Source organism: Scyliorhinus torazame, chromosome 6, assembly GCF_047496885.1.
Source record: "Scyliorhinus torazame isolate Kashiwa2021f chromosome 6, sScyTor2.1, whole genome shotgun sequence".
In the NCBI taxonomy this organism is placed as follows: domain Eukaryota; kingdom Metazoa; phylum Chordata; class Chondrichthyes; order Carcharhiniformes; family Scyliorhinidae; genus Scyliorhinus; species Scyliorhinus torazame.
Window position 1 is genome coordinate 281,696,304 of NC_092712.1, and position 20,785 is coordinate 281,717,088.

Consider the following 20,785-nt stretch of genomic DNA (forward strand, 5'->3'; position numbering starts at 1 on the left):
GCTACTCTTGTTGCATACTGCTTCTCTGCACCAGGCACCTTCCCATGTAAATAGCTTAGTTCTCATGTTCGTAGTCCTGTAAATATGTCTTCGCACCCCACACGTAGTTCGGCACATTCTCACCATACATTATTTATTACCACACACATACATTCTTTTATAAAAGGGGGATGTCATAATATACACCAGTATATCATGGTGCAGACACACATACTAAATGGACACACAGCAAGACCAATCAACACACACAACACCTCAGCCAGTCACCAGTTAGAGCACACTCACTATATAGACAGAGGGCATCAGAGTTCCCGCTCATTCGGGATGCAGCCTCTTAGAAGGACAGAGCTTACAGCTTACAGCACAGATCTTCACCATGTGCTGAGTGCATAGACTGGTTAGGACAGGCATAGGTCTTTAGTTTAATCTAACATCGTGTTAACCCACAGTGAAAGTATGTTCAACAGTTTCTAACTTAATAAAATAGTGCTGCAGTATTTCAAGTGTTGGTGGCCTGAATGTGTTCCACGGACCCAGAGCACCCAACACATCAGCGACCTTGGCTATGGTGTAAATTCAATTGAATGGGATTGAGGATTAGAGAATGATATTATGAGGACAGATTGTATTCTGCAATGAAGCTCAATGCAATCTTGAGAAACAGCATCTCAACTTCCTATTAGACGTATTAAAGCCTTCTCGACTCAAAGTTGAGTTCAATAATTTCAGACAAAGAACGCTGTCCTCCATTTTGATTCAGTTTTTGTCATGTGCCGGTTTGAATCTTGTCTTTCATGTTTGAGCATTATTCTGACATTTACACTCACTCTGCGAAAATGCTTGAATCTTTACTACAACCATTACCACTCCCTTTGCCTTTTGTTCCAGGACATCTTTGTCATTTCATCGCTTTTACTTTCTACCCTATCATAAACCTTCCCTTTTGTTCTTCCTCCCCCTCCCAGCTTTCAAGGACATAAAACCCATGACGGCTTGAATTTTTCGCCTGCCAGGAGCGTGCGCCCGGCGGTAGCAGAAACGGACACGAAACGAGCTTTCAGCTGCAAGCTGACGATTTCATGGTGACTGGCCAATTACCCAGCAGTCGGAATGAAATGCATGCTGGGAAAGGGTCAGCACTACCGGGGAGGGTGGGAAATGGGCAGGCACGGAGAAAAGTGAGGGTGCGGACTGGCACTCTTAATGTGCTCCCTCAGGGGGACAATCAATGTGGAGCTGTCTCAGGGAACTGCAAGTGTGTAAAAATAAATCGCAATGGAAAAACGCTAGGCAGCAGATTCGAACACAAACTCCAGTCCCCAAAATTTTATTTCAGTCCTCACATTTCATCCGAAGAGTGCAGCAAAAATGTAAAGGCTGCTTTGCCAACCAGCCTGCCTGCTAACCGTAAAAGCAGATGGGCCGTTAGAAGGATTGAGGTCAATTGGCCCCTTAATGAGCTAAATTGGCTGCTTGACTGTTGGACTGTGCCTTTCCCACTCTTGCGCATGTCCACCGGCCGAAATATTGCTCGATATTGGGTATGGTGTAAGTGCGCGATAATATTGGGACACCCACCCAACATCTTTTCACGTGATTTCACGCACGTCAGCATCAGGCAGTGCATGCCCGAGCAACATGAAATTGTGACCCACATTTGTACCCTACGTCAGTTCCGCAGAAGGGTACTATTCGACTCAATCCGCTAATTCTGCTTCCCTCACCACAGGATGAGTTTAAAAGGTGGAAAGGTGCTCCGATCGCAGTTTAAAAAAAATTATAAATGGATTTGATAAAGTAGACACAGATGAACGATTTCCTCTGGTGGGGGTATTATGGATGATGATCAAGTAGATTAAGAGCAAAAGAGGGAGGCTTTCTTTTCCAACAAAGGGATGCATCAATTTGGAATTCTCCCACCCAAAAGGCAATAGATGTTGGAACAATTTGAACTTTCAAGACCAAGATTGATATAATTTGTTCGGTAAGAGTGTTGGAGGATTTGGAAATAAACTGAGGAAATTGAATTGAGGTGTAGATCAGCGTCATGATAGGGAGATATTGGGCGGCTCGGTGGCGCAGTGGTTCGCACTGCTGCATCACAGTGCCGAGGTCCCAGGTTCGATCTCGGCCCTGAGTCACTGTCAATCTGTGGAGTTTGCACATTCTCCCCGTGTCTGTGTGGTTCTCACCCCCACAACCCAAAAAATGTGCAGGGTGAGGGCATTGGCCATGCTAAATTGCCCTTTTATTGGAAAAAAAGAATAATAGGATATTCTAAATTCATTTTTTTAAATGATAAGGAGATATTAGGGACTTGGGTCCAGAAATGGGGTCCAAGATGTAGCACGCAATTTAGGGGTTAAACAGACTGAAGGAAAAGACTGCTCGCAGCAGAGTTGGAGGGATACGCCCACAGCCTGAGTTACCTTGTCCTATTCAGATTTAACCTTGTTAGTGGGAATACACAGAATGCAGCAGTTCAGCCAGGATGATCCACTCAAGATCCATTGTCATTCGGGACCAGCCATCAATGTCCATTTGGCCGTCAATGGAAGGTTGGTTGCATATGAATGGCATAGTTCTGTTCTTTTGTACAAACAGAAGTGAGCAATCAGCCAAGATAACGATAAGTTTGGCCACCACAGGGGAAAACCTTTGTTTGAGGGGATCGATGGAGCTTCAAGAGAGAGAGAGAGAGGAATTAATGCTTTTTGAATAGTTACAGTAGAAGGTTGTGGAGGTCACCCAGAGAGGTCATGAAGGAAGCTGCTCCAGATACAAACTTGAAAAGGGTTCTAAAGAAACTTGACTTATAGCCGAGAATTACTTCATAAATACAAGTATCATCTTTACCTGACTATGTAAGTAGAATGAGAGCCGCATGTTTATTGGGCGTGTTGTTTAATGGGAACTAATGTATTAAAGTTAAGAAACTGCATGCAATCTGTTAGTGTTAGAACTGAAGTAAAGGTTTAAATATTGTTTTCTTTTCTTTTGTTTTAAAAGAGTTTGTTTATAAAATCACCAAGCCCTATTTCTTATATTATCACTCTAGGAACAAATCGATCTTTCCGCACCGCATTAAAACTTAAAAAAGTTATGGAATCTGGTCCAACCTCTTAACCTCTGTTGAGTGCTGGCCAGCGCTCGTAACAATCAGCCATGGTGGAATAGCTTTAACGGGCTGAATGCTCTCCTGTTACTATGTTGGTCTATAACCTTAGCTGTTGTCATGTTGGATTATTAAAAATCTCCCTCGCCACTGTTGTTTTATTTTCTTCCCCAACAACTGCATTCCATTCCTCATCGATGTAGCTCTTCATTATTCCGATATGCCTTTTGTCTTTGCCATGTTTTTTGCTTGTCTCCCACCCTTTAAATTTTCATTGTCTTACAGGAGGAGGATTTCTCGCTCTCCATTGCACTCTTCCCGATTGTTTGCATTGTTTTTATTATCAACAAATTTGCTCCATGACTTCAGGTTTACCCAATAGTCAAACTACCACGGAGACGAGTGGTCACAGCCAACAGGTCTAGACAAACTCCATGTGGCAGCCACTGTAAATGCGTCCAGATGTGGTAATCCTGCCTTGTCCTAAGTGTAAACATCTGGCATGCAAAATGTTAAATAAAATAGAATAGAGGCCAAAGGAAGGAAAATAATAGATTCATGAGAAAAGATACATCACACTGCCTTCATTAGTCCATTCTTGTACCACCTTTGCTGAAAACCTTTTGAACGAATTGGTAATAATTCTCGAACAATTCGTGTTACATTCATGGGAGTTCCTTCCATGTTTTGGGCCTTAACTGAAGTACTTAAACGTTGACATCTATATATAATTTAGTGCCTGTGACGTAGGAATGGTTTGTAACTTTAGTATAATTTTAAATCAATAATTCATTTGTTTCATATCCCGTCCACCAATTCCCTGTTACCTGCTGAATTTATTTGTCTATTTTGTCAACATATGTTTCCATGTTTTTAAACCCAAATACTTGGGGTGCGATTTACCGGAAAAGAAAGAGTCCCGTTTTGGTTGCGTTTAGCAGAGTGTTTCCCAGTCTTTTCAGCACCAAAAACGACCCCGCCATTAAATGGGACTTTGCTTCTTTTTTTGTGTCTTAGCGAGGAATGCCCCGCTGAGGCTGCACTTCGACTCACTCCCTGCACTAATGGGCTTATCTCACCGGTGGAGGAAGAGATGGCACCCCTATCTCTGAATGCCCCACCATAACCTCTGGACCCTCCTAATGCCCCAAATTACCAATTAGGGGGTCCACGGGTTCCCCGCTCCACACCTCTTTTCTTTTTTAATAAACAATTTATTGAGGTATTTTTGGCATTGTAACAACAACAAAATAAACAATATAAACATAGTGCAAAAGCCGTCTCCCTTCCTTACAGGTCCCACCTTTGTTAACCCCCTACTCTAAGCTAAACTAACCCCCCCCCCTCCCCCTTCTGCTGACAATTAATTTTCCACGAAGAAGTCGACGAACGGTTGCCACCTCCGGGTGAACTCTAACATTGACCCTCTCAAAGCGAACTTGATTTTCTCCAGAGAAAGCTAGCCATGTCCGATAGCCAGGTCTCCGACTTCGGGGGCTTTGAGTCCCTCCAAGCTAATAGTATCCGTCTCCGGGCTACCAGGGAAGAAAAGGCCAGAACGTCTGCCTCTTTCTCCTCCCGGATTCCCGGGTCTTCCGACACCCCGAAAATCGCCACCTCTGGACTCAGTGCCAGCCTTGTTTTTAACACCGTGGACATGACATTTGCAAACCCCTGCCAAAATCCCCTAAGCTTCGAACATGCCCAGAACATGTGGACATGGTTCGCTGGTCATCCACCCCAAAGAATCTGCTCATCCGGGCCGCTGTCATGTGAGCCCGGTGAATGATCTTAAATTATATCAGGCTGAGCCTGGCACATGTTTTCGAACTCGTTGACTCTACTCAACGCGTCCGCCCATCGACCATCCTCTATCTCTCCTCCCAGTTCCTCCTCCCACTTGTGCTTCAGCTCCTCGGTCTGCGTCTTCTCCAACCCCATAAGTTCCTTGTAAATGTCCGAGACGCTCCCTTCTCTACCCACCCTCTGGAAACTACCCTGTCCTGAATCCCCCTTCGCGGTAGGAGTGGGAAGGTTGGCACCTGTTTACAAAGGAAGTCCCGCACCTGCAGGTACCTGAATTTGTTTCCCCTCGCCAACCCAAACTTCTCCTCCAGCGCCTTCAAACTTGGAAAGCTCCCCTCTATAAACATATCCCCCATCCTCTCAATCCCTGCTCTCCACAATATCCGGAAACCCCCATCCATACTTCCCGAGGCAAACTGGTCGTTATTACAGTTTGGAGCCCAGACCGATGCTCCCTCTGCTCCCACATGTCTCCTCCATTGCTCCCAAACTCTCAGGGCCGCCACCACCACGGGGCTGGTGGAGTACCGTGCCGATGGGAACGGCAGAGGCGCAGTTACCAACGCCCCAAAACTGGTGCCCTTGCATGAAGCCGCCTCCATACGCTCCCATGCTGACCCCTCCCCTACCACCCACTTCCTGATCATGGCGATATTCGCCGCCCAGTAATAGTTACTAACATTTGGCAGCGCCAACCCGCCCCTTCCCCGCCTCTGCTCAAGCATTACCTTCCTTACTCGCCTGCCCAAACGAAGCCAGTGATCACTTTGTTGAACCGTTTAAAAAAGGACCGTGGAATAAAGATGGGGAGACACTGAAATACAAACAGGAATCTCGGGAGGACCGTCATCTTCACTGTCTGCACCATCCCAGCCAGTGACAACGGAAGCGCGTCCCATCTCCGAAATCGTCCTTCATTTGGTCTACTAGTCGGGCCAGATTTAATTTATGCAGCCGGTCCCATTCCTGCGCCACTTGAATGCCTAGGTACCGAAAGCTTCCCCCTACTAACCTAAACGGCAGCTCCCCCAATCGCCTCTCCTGTCCCCTTGCCTGGACCGCAAACATCTCACTTTTCCCCATATTTAGCATATACCCCGAAAACCGGCCAAATTCCCCGAGAATCCTCATGATTTCTTCCATCCCCTCTATTGGGTCCGATACATACAGAAGCAGGTCGTCTGCATAGAGCGAGACTCTGTGCTCCACCCCCCCACGGACCAGCCTTTGAGGCTCTCAGAGCAATTGTCAACGGCTCTATAGCTAGCGCGAACAACAGTGGGGAGAGGGGACAAGCCTGTCTTGTCCCCCGGTGCAGTCTAAAATAGTCCGATGTTGTCCTATTCGTCCGTACACTTGCCACAGGAGCCTGATACAGCAACCTGACCAAGTCAATAAAGCCCCACACAAATCCGAACCGTCCCAGTGCCTCCCACAGATAATCCCATTCTACCCGATCAAAAGCCTTTTCTGCATCCATTGCGATCACTACCTCCACCTCCCTACCTTCCAGGGGCATCATGATCACATTTAACAACCTTCTTACATTAGCCACCAACTGCCTACCCTTAACAAACCCCGTCTGGTCCTCCCCAATAATGTCCGGAACACAATCCTCAATCCAGGAGGACAAACTTTTGGCCAGCAATTTGGCGTCAACATTCAACACAGATATCGGCCTGTGGGACCCACGCAGCTCCGGGTTCTTGTCCCGCTTCAGAATCAGCAAAATCATGGCCTGTGACATTGTCGGGAGCAGCACCCGTCTTTCCCTTGCCTCATTGAACATCCTCATCAACACCGACCCCAATATCCCAGAAAACGTTTTATAAAACTCACTGGGTAGCTGTCTGGCCCCGGGGCTTTACCCGACTGCATGGCCTGCAGACCCTCCACTATCTCTTCCAACCCGGTCGGGGCCCCCAGCCCTGCTACCAGCTCCCTGTCCACCTTTGGGAAATTCAGCCCCTTCAAGAAGTACCTCATCCCCTCCGGCCCTGTAGGGTTTCTGACCTGTAGAGCCTACTGTAGAAATCCCGAAACGCCTTATTCTCCCCTGCTGAATCTCTAACCAGGTTCCCATCTCCATCATTTACTTTCCCTATCCCCCTGGTTGCCTCCCTCTTTCTAAGCTGCTGTGCAAGCATTCTGCTGGCCTTCTCTCCATGCTTATAGATCGCCCCCCCCATGCCTTTCTCAGCTGCTCCTCCCTGTGGTTAACAAGTCGAACTCCGCCTGTAGCCTCCGCCGTTCCCTTAAAAGCCCTGCCTATGGGGTCTCCGCATACCTCCTATCGATCTGTAGTACCTCCTTTACCAGTCGGTCTGTCTCTGCCCTGTCCACCTTCTCCCTATGGGCCCATATCGAGATCAGCTCCCCTCTGACCACCGCCTTCAGTGCTTCCCAGACCACCGCTGCTGAAATTTCCCCCATGTCATTGACCTGCAGGTAGTTCTGAATACATTTCCTCAGCCGCTCGCACACCCCTTCGTCAGCCCCCCCCCCACCCCCATCTGCTCCATGAACCATTTTAGTTCCTTTGCCATTGCTGGCACCCTGCCCGTTTTCAGGCTTGACCGGTCCAAGCCAGGGTCAATAACTGTGTTGAAGTCCCCTCCCATGACCAACTTGTGCGAGTCCAGGCCCGGTATCTTCCCCAGCATCCTCTTTATAAACGCCACATCATCCCAATTTGGCGCATACACATTTACTAATACCGCCTGTACCTCCTCCAGCTTCCCACTGACCATAATGTACCGACCTCCCACAACCGAGACTATTCTAACCGCCTCAAACACCACCAGCTTATTGATCAGGATCGCGACCCCTCTAGTCTTTGAGTCTAGTCCCGAGTGAAAGACCTGACCGACCCAGCCTTTCCTCAGCCTAATCTGGTCAGTTACTCTAAGGTGTGTCTCCTGCAACATTACCACATCCGCCTTCAGTCGCCTAAGATGCGCGAACACACATGCCCTCTTGACTGGCCCATTTAACCCTTGAACATTCCAGGTGATCAGCCTAGTTAGGGGATCATTGCCCCCCCTCCCCGCCTCCGCCAATCAGCCATCCCCTTTTTTGGGCCCGTCCAGCCCATGCTCCACGCCACCACCGGTCTGCCCCCAGGCAGTCTCCGCCCCCAACCTCGTCTCTATTCCTTAGCCCAAGTCCCACGCTTGTCAGCAGAACATTTACCCCCCCCCCCTCCGCCCCCTAATAACAACACTCTGTAACCCAACCCCTTTAATAAACCGAACATATGCACACCCACCACTGAGCTTCCGAGTGCTAGCCTGCCCAGCTAGCTTGGTGGCCCCCATCCCTGGTGCCGGATAGTCTCCCACCTATTGTTCCCCCCCCCCCCCCCCCCCCCCCGCTCATACAAACAAACTCCAACATCAAACAATCCCCACACAATTGTCTGACTGAAAAACACCAAAATCTAAACAAGCACCCCTCCATCCCCCAACAGTGCAAATGAAAACCTTGACTCACTCAGCACTGCCACTGGTCCCAAATCAATGCAAACGGCATCACAAACACCTTTCACAAATGAAAAGTGAGAAACTTTTTTTAAAAAAGCATGAACGTTGCAGCAAAGTTCAAAAGTTCTCAGTCCGCCACCAGTCCTTCCCTTTTCGCGAAGTCCAGCGCGTCCTCAGGCGACTCAAAATAAAAGTGCTGTTCCTCGTGCGTGACCCAGAGACGGGCCGGATACAACAGTGCAAACTTCACCTTTATCTTCAAAAAGATCAACCTAATCTGGTTGAAGCCTGCTCTTCTCCTGGCCACCTCCACACTCAGGTCTTGGTAAATCCACAGGATACTGTTGTCCCACTTACAGCTCCGTGTTTGCTTGGCCCACTGTAGAATGCGCTCCTTATCCAAGTACCTGTGGAATCTCACCACCATTGCCCTCGGGGGGTCTCCTGTTGGCGGCTTGCTCGCGAGTGCTCTGTGAGCCCTGTCCACCCCCAAGGATCTGGAGAATGCCCCATTCCCCATCAGTTTCTCAAACATATCTGCGATGTATGCCCCAGCGTCCGCTCCTTCGGATCCCTCCGGGAGCTTAACGACTATCAAGTTCTGCCGGCATGACCTATTCTCTAGGTCCTCCACCTTCTCCAGAAGCTTCTTCTGCTGGTCTCTCAGCATCCCCATCTCCAACTCCACCGCAGTTTGATGTTCCTCCTGCTCAGGCAGCGCTTCTCCACCTTCTGGATTGCCCCATCTTGGGCGTCCAATCTAAGCTCCAGCCGCTTAATTGATTATTTTATCGGGTCCAAGCAGTCCCGTTTCTGCTTAGCAAAGCCTTCCCAAATAACTTGCATCAGCTGCTCTGTTGACCGCTGGGTCGACAAACCAGAGGTCCGGTCCTCCGCCATGCTGTCTCCTGCTGCAGCTTCAGCCCAAGCCTTCTCTGTCTTTCTGTTTCTGCCTTTACGAGCACTTCTAGTCCTTCTCTCCATGCACCGATGTGGGAATTCAGTGCACAATTTGCTTCTGTCACCAGTTTTACAATTCAAGTCCGGTAGAAAATTGGGGGAAAAGGTCCAAACGCCCGACCAGAGCGGGAGCCACCAAATGTGCGACTTACTCCTTCACAGCCACCACCGGAAGTGTCCCCGCCCCACACTTCTTAAAGGTAGGGCAATCCCAGGCCCAATCTCCAGCATGGGCATGATGCTACCCTGGTAGTTCTCCTTCCAGCCTGGCAGTGCCACCTGAGACCCCTGGAACTTCCATGGTGGCACCAGGGTGGCACTGCCAGGGTGCCTGGGTGGCACTGCCTGGGCGTCATGCTGGCAGTGCTGCAGTGCCCAGGTAGCATCCAGGATGCCAGGGTACCAGCCTACCCAGAGCCCAACCACACGGGAGACCCCCTCCCCCCAAGTGTCGTTACGCCTGGTCCATGTTGGTGGAAACCAGCCCCCAGTTGGAGTGTCAGAGGCAAGGCTGTTCGACCACACACCTTGGGTATCTCTGGCATAGACAGATTTAAGAAAGACTAACTACTGACTGTGAAAATCTGCATCGACTGATGAGATCCAGATCGCGCTACCTCGCGAGTTTTCGCAAGGCGTAACGAATGCCATAAATCTTGTGAGAGGCCTGTCGTGAGATTACAGCCTTGTCGCATCCCAGGTCGGGCACGGCAAGGGGGGTAGATCACGACCTTAGTCCATATGTGATTTTTTTTTTCAATTTAAGTCCCACTGTAATTCATCCTTTGGCCTATGAGCATCTTTCTTGAATGAAGTACCATTTTTACACCAATATTGATGAGTAAACCAAATAATGAGACTTATGTGGTGGTTCATAGATTCTGATAGCACAGAATGAGGCCATACAGCTCATTGTGCATGTCGCCTCTTTGAAGAGCTGCAGTCCCACTCTAGTACTCTATCCCCATCAACATGGAATTATTTCGCCTTCACAAGCATATATCAAGTGATCTTCTGAAAATTACTGTTGAATCTGCTTTCACCACCCTTGATGAAGTGCATTCCAGATCTTGACAACTCATTGCATTAAAACAGATCTCATCATCACTGTCTGTTCTTTTACCAATTACTGTAAATTTGCTTGGTTATCGAATCTCCCACAAGTAGAAATACTTGCCCCCCCATTAATTAAATTGAAATCCAGCTTGATGGGCCAAATGGCCTACTTCTATGTCTCATGGTCTTATGGACAGCTTGTTGATCAGTGAGGGGATAAAGGGTTTATGGGGATAAGGTGGGAAAGTGGAGTTGAGGATTACCACATCAGACCCATCACAATCTCATTGAATGGGCCGAATGCCCTGCTTCTGTTCCGACGTTTTATGGTCTTAAATTCATTTGAATGTAAAAATGTTAATACCAAATATACTGTACCCCCGGCTGGGTACTGTACTTCCCACAGTGTGATGCAAAGGAACACGTGAGCTGAGTCTAGTGGGCTTCCTTGTAATGGACAGAGACATGTGTAGAGGCAAGCATGGAGATTGCTCCTAGCTTAGACCATATACTGTACATATGTATTTAGTTAAAAGTAGTTAACAAACACTTACTGTTAAACTATATAAGACCCAGATTTCCGGTTGCGGCTATGCCTGGGTAGGTCGCACGTTCGGCAGCTCCCGCCATGAACGGACTTTTGGGCCCTTTTGAGGAGCCGCAGCGGCACTTGGACAACGATTCCCGGTGTGGGAAGGCAGCAGTACGGTTCCCCCAGCATTGCATGGAGTGGACCAGGAGTGGAGCGGTCATAAAAGTGATCTTGGAGAAGAGAGGAGAACGGGCGCAAAAAAGTAAGATGGCAGCAGGCGGAGACCAGGCAGCGTGGGCGCAATGGTCGCGGGAGCAGCAGGAGTTTCTGGAAAGCTGCTTTGTGGAGCTGAAAGCAGAGATGCTGGCCCCAATGAAAGCGTTGATTGAGAGGCTGGTGGAGACCCAGAAGGCTCAAGGGGCGGCGATTAGAGAGGTGCAGCAGAAAGCCTCTGAAAACGAGGACGGGATCCTGGGCCTGGCGGTGAAAGTGGAGGCGCACGAGGCGCTGCATAAAAAGTGGCAGGAAAAGTTTGAAGACCTGGAGAAAAGGTCGAGGAGGAAGAATCTCCGGATTCTGGGTCTACCTGAAGGTGTGGAGGGGTGGATGTCGGGGCATATGTAGCCACAATGCTGAATATGCTAATGGGCGCGGGAGCCTTCCCGAGGCCCCTGGAGTTGGATGGGGCTCACAGAGTCCTGGCAAGGAGGCCTAAAACAAATGAGCCACCAAGGGCCGTAGTGGTGAGGTTTCACCGCTTTACGGACAGAGAGTGCGTCCTGAGATGGGCGAAGAAGGAACGGAGTAGCAGGTGGGAGAATACGGAGATCCGCATCAACCAAGACTGGAGTGAAGAGCTGGCCAAGAAGAGGGCAGGATTCAACCGGGCCAAGGCGGTTCTCCACCGAAAGGGGGTGAAGTTCGGGCTGTTGCAGCCGGCGCGGCTGTGGGTCACTTTTCAGGACCGACACCATTATTTCGGTACGCCAGAGGAGGCGTGGACCTTTATCCAGAATGAAAAATTGGACTTGAACTAATGGTTTGCTGTGGGTTTTGGGAAAGCTGGGGAGTGGGGAGGGGTGATTGGGTGTGATGTGTGTGTTTTAATGGGCATGGGTACTGTTTTGGAGGGGCCGCTCCTCACGTTCGAAGGAGGGAGGCCCTGGGTCGTCGGGAACTGGGGAGAGGCTGCAGGAGGAAGGAGCTGCGCCACAGGGGGCAGGGACGGCCCAGGTAGAAAATCACGGGCTTTTTTCCCGCGCTAAAGAGGGGCGGGGGGGGGGGGGCGGGGGGGGGGAAGGGGGTGTGGCCCGACAGGAGGGGTGATGCCGGAGGGGTGTCCGCATCGACTTGAAGGGGGAGACGGAGACTTTGACGGGGAGTCTAAACGGGGGATTGTTGGCAGAGGCGGGAGAGGCTGGGGTCAGCAGGAGTCAGCTGACTTACGGGAGTGCAATGGGGGGAGCAAGGGGGCTAGGCAGTTTTATAGCTGGAGGGGGTGGGGGGTGGGGGTTGCTACTGCATTGACCGAAGGGGAGCTGGAGGTAAGAGGGAGAGCCGGGGGTCCTCCACCTGGGGGACTGGAGGGTGCGGGAGGCGTGGGCACGGGGCTGGCTAAAGAAAGGAGATGGCTAGTCGGCAGGGGGGTGGGGGCAGGCAGCCCCCCAATCCGGCTGATCACATGGAACATGAGGGGCCTGAACGGGCCGGTCAAGAGGGCCCGGGTGTTCACGCACTTAAAGGGACTGAGGGTAGACGTTGCGATGTTGCAGGAGGCGCATTTGAAGGTGGTGGATCAGATCAGGCTGAGAAAGGGATGGGTGGGGCTGGTCTTCCATTCAGGGCTGGATGTGAAGAATAGAGGGGTTGCAATCCTGGTGAGTAAGCGGGTGTCGTTCGAGGCGCTGAACATTGTGGCTGATAATGGGGGTCGATATGTGATGGTGAGTGGTAGGCTGCAGGGGACCCGGGTGGTGCTGGTGAATGTGTATGCCCCAAATTGGGACAATGCAGGGTTCATGAAGCGCATGCTGAGTTGGATCCCGGATCTGGAAGCGGGGAGCCTGATGATGGGGGGGGACTTTAATACGGTACTGGACCCGGCACTGGACCGATCCAGGTCGAGGTCGGGCAAAGGCCGCTGCGGCCAAGGTTCTCAGGGGGTTTATGGATCAGATGGGGGGAGTGGATCCATGGAGGTTTGCTAGGCCAGAGGCCAGAGAGTTCTCTTTTTTTTCCCACCTGCATAAGGCCAATTCACGGATAGACTTCTTTGTGGTGAGCAGGGCACTGATTCCAAGAGTGGAGGGAACGGAATATTCGGCCATAGCGATTTCGGACCACGCCCTGCACTGGGTGGAGTTGGAGTTGGGGGTGGAAAGGGACCAGCGCCCGTTGTGGCGCCTGGACATGGGACTGTTGGCGGATGAGGAGGTTTGTGGGCGGGTCCGGGGGTGCATTCAGAGATACATAGAGGCCAATGATAATGGGGAAGTACCGGTTGGTGTGGTTTGGGAGGCTCAGAATGCGGTGGTTAGAGGAGAGTTAATCTCAATTCGGGCTCACAGGGAGAAGAGAGAGAGGATGGAGAGGTTGGTGGGGGACATATTAAGGGTGGATAGGAGGTATGCGGATTCCCCTGAAGAGGGGATGCTGAAGGAGCGACGGAGCCTCCAAATGGAATTTGACTTGTTGACCACGGGGAAAGCTGAGACCCAGCGGAGGAAGGTGCAGGGGGCAGTATTCGAATATGGGGAGAAGGCGAGCCGGATTCTGGCGCATCAGCTACGCAAGAGGGAGGCGGCGAGGGAAATTAGAGGAATCAGGAACGGAGGGGGGAACACGGTGAAGAGTTCGGCTAAAATAAACAAGGTATTCAGGGATTTTTATGGGAACCTGTATAAGTCAGAACCCCGGGGGGGGGCCTGATGGGTTCCAGGTCGAATTCTACAGGACGTTTGTGGATCTGCTGGGTCCGCTGCTGATGAGAACCTTCAACGAGGTGAGGGAGGAAGGGATTCTCCCCCCGACAATGTCTCGGGTGCTGATCTCGCTAATCCTTAAACGGGACAAGGACCCGCTGCAGTGTGGCTCGTATCGGCCGATCTCGCTCCTTAATGTAGGTGCCAAGTTGCTGGCAAAGGTCCTAGCCACAAGGATTGAGGATTGTGTCCCGGGAGTGATACATGAGGACCAGACGGGGCTCGTGAAGGGCAGGCAGCTAAATGCAAATGTGCGGAGCCTCCTGAATGTGATTATAATGCCCTTGGAGGGTGGGGAGGCAGAAGTGGTGGCGGCAATGGACGCAGAGAAGGCCTTTGATCGGATGGAGTGGGAGTACCTATGGGAAGTGCTTGGCAGGTTTGGGTTCGGGAAGGGGTTCATAGGGTGGGTCAAATTGTTATACCAGGCCCCGGTGGCGAGCGTATCTACGAACCGGCGGAGATCAGAATATCTTAGGTTGTACCGGGGGACGAGACAGGGGTGCCCCCTGTCCCCTCTGTTGTTTGTTTTGGCAATTGAGCCGTTGGCCATGGCGTGAGGGAATCTAGAAACTGGAGGGGGTTGGTCCGGAGAGGGAGGAACATCGGGTCTCGCTGTATGCTGATGACCGGCTTTTGTACGTCGCAGATCCAGTGGAGGGGATGGTAGAGGTCATGCGGATCCTTAGGGAGTTTGGGGACTTCTCAGGCTATAAGCTTAACGTGGGGAAGAGTGAGCTCTTTGTGGTGCATGCGAGGGGCCAGGAAAGGGGGCTGGAGGAGCTGCCGCTTAAGAGGGCGGAGAGGAGTTTCCGGTATTTGGGTATCCAGGCGGCCAGGAGTTGGGGGGCCCTGCATAAGCTTAATTTGGCGCATTTGGTAGACCAGATGGAGGAAGACTTTAGGAGATGGGACGTGTTGCCACTCTCCCTGGCAGGCAGGGTGCAGTCCGTTAAGATGACAGTCCTCCCTAGGTTCCTGTTTGTGTTCCACTGCCTGCCCATCCTCATCCCCAAGGCCTTTTTTCAGTGAGTAAGCAGGAGCATTATGGGGTTTGTATGGGCAAGTAAGACCCCGAGGGTCAAGAGGCTGTTTCTGGAGCGTAGTCGGGACAGGGGTGGGCTGGCGCTACCGAACCTGTGTAGTTATTACTGGGCAGCCAATGTGGCAATGATTCAGAAATGGGTAATGGAGGGAGAGGGGGTGGCGTGGAAAAGATTAGAGGCGGCGTCATGCGTGGGCACTAGCTTGGGAGCGTTGGTGACGGCACCTTTGTCGCTACCGCCGACACGGTACACCACGAGCCCGGTGATGGCGCCGACTCTGAGGATCTGGGGGTAGTGGAGACGGCACAGGGGGGAGTTGGGGGCCTCAATTTGGTCCCCAATACGGAATAATCATAGGTTTGCACCGGGCAGGATAGATGGCGGATTCCTAAGCTGGCATCAGGCGGGAATTAAAAGGATGGGGGACCTATTTATCGACGGTACTTTTGCTAGCCTGGGGGTGCTGGAGGAGGAATTTGGGTTACCCCCCGGAAACGCTTTTAGGTATATGCAGGTGAGGACGTTTGTGAGAAGGCAGGTAAGGGAATTTCCGCTGCTTCCCACATGGAGGATTCAGGACAGGGTGACCTCGGGTGTATGGGTGGGAGAGGGCAAGGTCTCGGCGATCTATCAGGAGTTGCAGGAGGCAGAGGAAGCCTCAGTGGAGGAGCTGAAGGGCACGTGTGAGGAGAAGCTGGGTGAGGAACTGGATGAGGGCCTGTGGGCGGAGGCCCTGGGCAAGGTTAACTCCTCGTCTTGCGCCAGACTTAGCCTGATCCAGTTCAAAGTTGTTCACAGGGCACATATGACAGGGGCGAGGATGTGCAAGTTTTTTGGGTTGGAGGACAGATGGGTGAGATGCTCTCGGACCCCAGCGAATCACGCCCATATGTTCTGGGCGTGCCCAGCGCTAGAGAGGTTCTGGAAGGGCTTCGCAAAGGCTATGTCCAAAGTCTTGGATACTCGGGTAAAACCGAGCTGGGGGATAACAATATTCGGGGTATCAGATGAGCCGGGAGTACAGAAGCCGAAAGAGGCCGGAGTTCTGGCCTTTGCGTCCCTGGTAGCCCGGAGGAGGATCTTACTAATGTGGAGGGATGCGAAACCCCCAAGAGTGGAGGCTTGGATTAATGACATGGCAGGATTTATCAAGTTGGAGAGGATAAAGTTTGCCTTGTGAGGGTCTGTGCAGGGGTTCTCCAGGCGGTGGCAACCGTTCCTAGACTTTCTCGCGGAACATTAGGTGGAGGTCAAGAGCAGCAGTAATCCAGGGGGGAGAAAGGGGGGTGTTTGGCTTGTTTTTATTATAGTAAGGGGCGTTTGCCCCATTTTTGTTCTTAGTTTGTTCGATAGTTTAATGTTTAGTGGGTTAAGTTGTTGGAGGGGATGGCGTAAGGCCTCCCTTTTTACTTTTCTTATGTATATTTTCTTTCCTTTTTGGAGTGTTTTGTAAAAATTTATTGAATAAACATATATTTTTTAAAAAACTATACAAGACCCAGAACCTCGTCATGAGACCTACCAAACTATACACCTGACAACAATAATGTGGCCAAGCAGGTTGGTGATCAGCCTGGAAGTCCTTCCAACGTGCCTGATGGCAGTGGTAAGAGTGGGGGAGTTTCCTGGTCAGCCATGTTGCAGAAGATAATGCCAAACCATTGCAGTACTTTGCCGATCATGATCATTGAGCAACCCAATGGAAATGCATGATTGCCAATACCTTCCTTAGGGATGGTACCTCGAGAAGGAGGAACTGAGCTATATAGCACCTAGTGTTTTTGTGGGAGAGTTCTCCAGTTTTACCATGCCTTGCCTGGGATAGAGTTTCCTAGCTTCCCTCCTGCATGGTCTGACTCCTATTTTGAGGTTATGTGCCCCTATCCCAGCGTCCCCCAGCAATTATAAGGTTCCTCTCCACCTACCTTATCAATTCCTTTCAAGATCCAAAGAACCACAATCAAATCACCCCTTAACCTTCTGCATTCTAGGGAATAAAGAATGTTGTCAAGTCAGCCAACGTCCGAATGATGTGAGAAGAAAATCCATTAAAGAATTGTGTTCCACATTTGATGGCGGCGCAGAAATGGGCTGACAACCTGCTCTGCCCATTAATCCCTCTGTAGGAACAAACAAATATGTGGCTGTCCAAGTGTCAATCAGCTGTCCAAGTGTCAATCAGCTGTCAGAATTGGAAGTAATTGAGGTAAATAGCCTAAGTCCATTTAAGAGGAAGACAGAGGGCAAAGAACAGAAGGATACGCTGTTAAGACTAGAGGAAGAGAGCTAGAACGAAGATTGTGTAATAATAATAATCGCTTATTGTCACAAGTAGGCTTCACTGAAGTTACTGTGAAAAGCCCCTAGCCGCCACATTCCGGCGCCTGTTCGGGGAGGCTGCTACGGGAAGTATGGAACTAAATGGCCAACTGCCTTGCTCTACCTTCTTTTTAATTCTGCGCACGTTGTTAGTGTGCAGCGAATCAGTACGGAGCACCAACAGAGAAAGGATTTGAGCAGTGAAATCAAACTCTCTGCTCATTCTGTTTCTTCCACCTCAGCAATTTCTCCCTCTCACTTCTGAAAAGCAGCCAGGAAACGTCAGCCCCAGTGATGAGTTTGTTTCCCCTGAGGGAGAGGAGTGAGGAGGGAATCAGCATTCTTGCAATGAAGTGCTAAATGGGCAAAGATACCCTGGGAGACATCTTTACAGAAAGTATTAGAGAAGAGTTCCTTTTTATCTCAAGTTTATAAAGGAAACTATTCCGGGTCCTTGAAGTTCTTTCAGTTGCCTTTGATGGCAGCTGTTCTTTAATCAGTGACAAACCTTGAGCCTAATTGCATAGTAAGTGCATTGCTTTCATCCTGAGCCAAGCTGATAACTGCTCATCTTACATTAAACTGTAAGTGCTTGAAGTCTGATTTGTTTTGATAATTTATACAAATGTTTAATAAATCGAAATACGCTCTTCGCTGCGTAGAATTGTCACATCTCTGATTGGGCAGGCAACTCTGGGAGATGAGCCGCTATACTCAATTGGCTGCCATTGATTAAATACCACCCCTGCTTCCTGCTGTTCACCAACGTGGGGTCAGGGCAGTGGGGTATCTTCAACGGTGATAAAATTCAGCCCCTGGTCAAGTGCTTTGTGGTTAAAAAGTTCCATATTCTCCCTCAACCTTCACTTTACAGCTGTCACTTCAAGATTAAGGGGGTGAAAGTGGGGCTGGAGTTGGGGGGTCATTACTGTCAGAGGAATCTCATCACGGTTTCCCCGACCAGACTGGAGTAACTTTGCTGCAGGTTTATTGGATGCTCAGATCATTCGCGTATGGGACTTCCACCAAAAGCCCAGGAGAAACTCGCTTTCAAAGACTGGCACCGCGTAGAAGCTGTAACGGCAAGTCGTCTATTTTGATCCTCTTGCTGCTTCCTGAGGATCGCTTTCTATTGTGTCGAGCCATAGACCCAGGTCTCTTGAACATTTCCCTCACAAGCCTCCACCACACTCTGCCAAGCAGGCATGGGGGAGGAGGCTGCAATCAACTCAGCAGCAAAGATTTTAAACTGGTTGAAGGAATAAACTGCAAAATGCATCAGACTGTCCAATATTGACCAAAGTTCAATCAAGATGTGTGGCTTCTGTGCGCCACTCAGCCCCGATCCATAACATAGGGGGGAAAGGCTTGGCGATGTGTAATGTGAACACTGTAGTGGGTGACATTGCTCTTCATCAATAGGGTGGGAAGACACCATGGGCGGGATTCACAGTTCCCTGACCCCGATTTTGCAATCGGCAGTCTGTCGGACAATCCCTTCTGACGTCAAAATCGGGGGCGGCGCCTGTATGATGGAGATTTTGTATTCTCCGGCCCCTCCGAAATGGCGTCACGCGCCGCACGCCATTGGAATGGCGTTAGCGCGTCACCTGTAGGCCCTCCCCCGATGCTCCGCACCGATTGGGCCGAATCCCCGACTGCGCGGTTGACATGTGGTCTCAGCGTTCAGGAATCCGGCATGGCGGCTGCTGCCGGAGGGGGGCTTCCGCAGAGGCTGGGGGAACTGGTGGGGGATGGCCAAGGGTAGCCGGGGGGGGCGGGGCACTATCTGGCAGGTTGGGTCCGTGCACCGCCGGCGCCATGTTTTACGGCACGACCGCTGCAGGTCATCGCCTTGTGCCTGCGCGGCCACGGACCTGGCCATTCTCCAGCCTTTTATATCATGGGAGCCGGGAGTTTTACTCGACGCGGCTGCTAGCCCCTCACCGGCCGCAGGATCGGTGAGAGGTCGGCGCCGATTTTCTGTCGTAAAACGCCACAGTTGCTCCACACTTAGTCTCAAAAACGGTGAATCCAGCCTCTTGCTTCCATGTCACGCTGCCTGAATTTCGTTTTGGTTGAATAAGAGCCAGTTACCTTAAGCAGGTCCACCTCTCAGAATAAGAGCAAAATTCTGTGGGTGTGGAGCTCTAAAATAAAAACAGAAAGTGTTGGAAAACTCTGCTGGGTGGCAACATCCAGGGAGAAAGGCACAGAGTTGACATTTCAAGTTTAATATGTCCCTTCTTCAGAACTGAATATAGGTAGGGCTCTGATGTCCTTTACACCGTTGAAAAAGCAGGGACGAATAGGTGGAGTAAAAGAGGAAGTTGGAGGGTGGAGGTCATTAAATGACAAAGATATCATGGAACACAAGGCAATGGGAGTGGTAATGATAATATTAAAGATAGAACGCATTGGTCCAGAGTCGGTGTCAATCGTCTTTGCTGCCTGACAGTAAAAACATGAGAACCAGGGGCGAAATTCTCCGGTATCGGCGCGATGTGCGCCGACTGGTGCCCAAAACGGCGCAAATCAGTCGGGCATCGCGCCGCCCCAAAGGTGCGGAATGCTCCGCATCTTTGGAGGCCGAGCCCCAACCTTAAGGGGCCAGGCCCGCGCCGGGCGAATTTCCGCCCCGCCAGCTGGCGGAAAAGGCCTTTGGTGCCCCGCCAGCTGGTGCGGAAATTACATCTCCGGGCGGAGCATGCGCGGGAGTGTCAGCGGTCGCTCACGGCATCCCCGCGCATGCGCAGTGGAGGGAGTCTCTTCCGCCTCCGACATGGTGGAGACCGTAGCGAAGGCGGAAGGAAAAGAGTGCCCCCACGGCACAGGCCCGCCCGCGGATCGGCAGGCCCCGATCGTGGGCCAGGCCACCGTGGCGGTACACCCCGGGGCCAGATCGCCCCGCGCCCCTCCCCAGGACCCCGGAGCCCGCCCGCGCCGCCTTGCCCCGCCAGTAAGGTAGGTGGTTTAATCTACGCCAGCGGGACAGGCATTTTAGCTACGGGACTTCGGCCCATCCGGGCCGAAGAATTGCGGGGGGGGGAGGCCCGCCAACCGGCGCAGCACGATTCCCGCCCCTGCCGAATATCCGGTGCCGGAGAATTCGGCAACCGGCGGGGGCGGGATTCACGCCAGCCCCCAGTGAATCTCCGACCCGGTGGGGGGTCGGAGAATCTCACCCCAGATACGGACTTGCACTTGGAGGAAAAATGGAGGGCAGAGTTCATAGAATCCCTACAGTGCAGAAGGAGGCCATTCAGCCCATCGAGTCTCCACCGAATCTTCGAATGAGCACTCTATCTATGTCCACTCCCCCGTCCACCCCACCCTATCCCTGTAACCCCCGATCTAACCCGCACATATTTGGACTGTGGTAGGAAACCGGAGCACCTGGAGGAAACCCACGCAGACATGAAGAGAACGTACAAACTCCACACAGACGGTCAACCAAGGCTGGAATTGAACCTGGGTCCCTGGTGCTG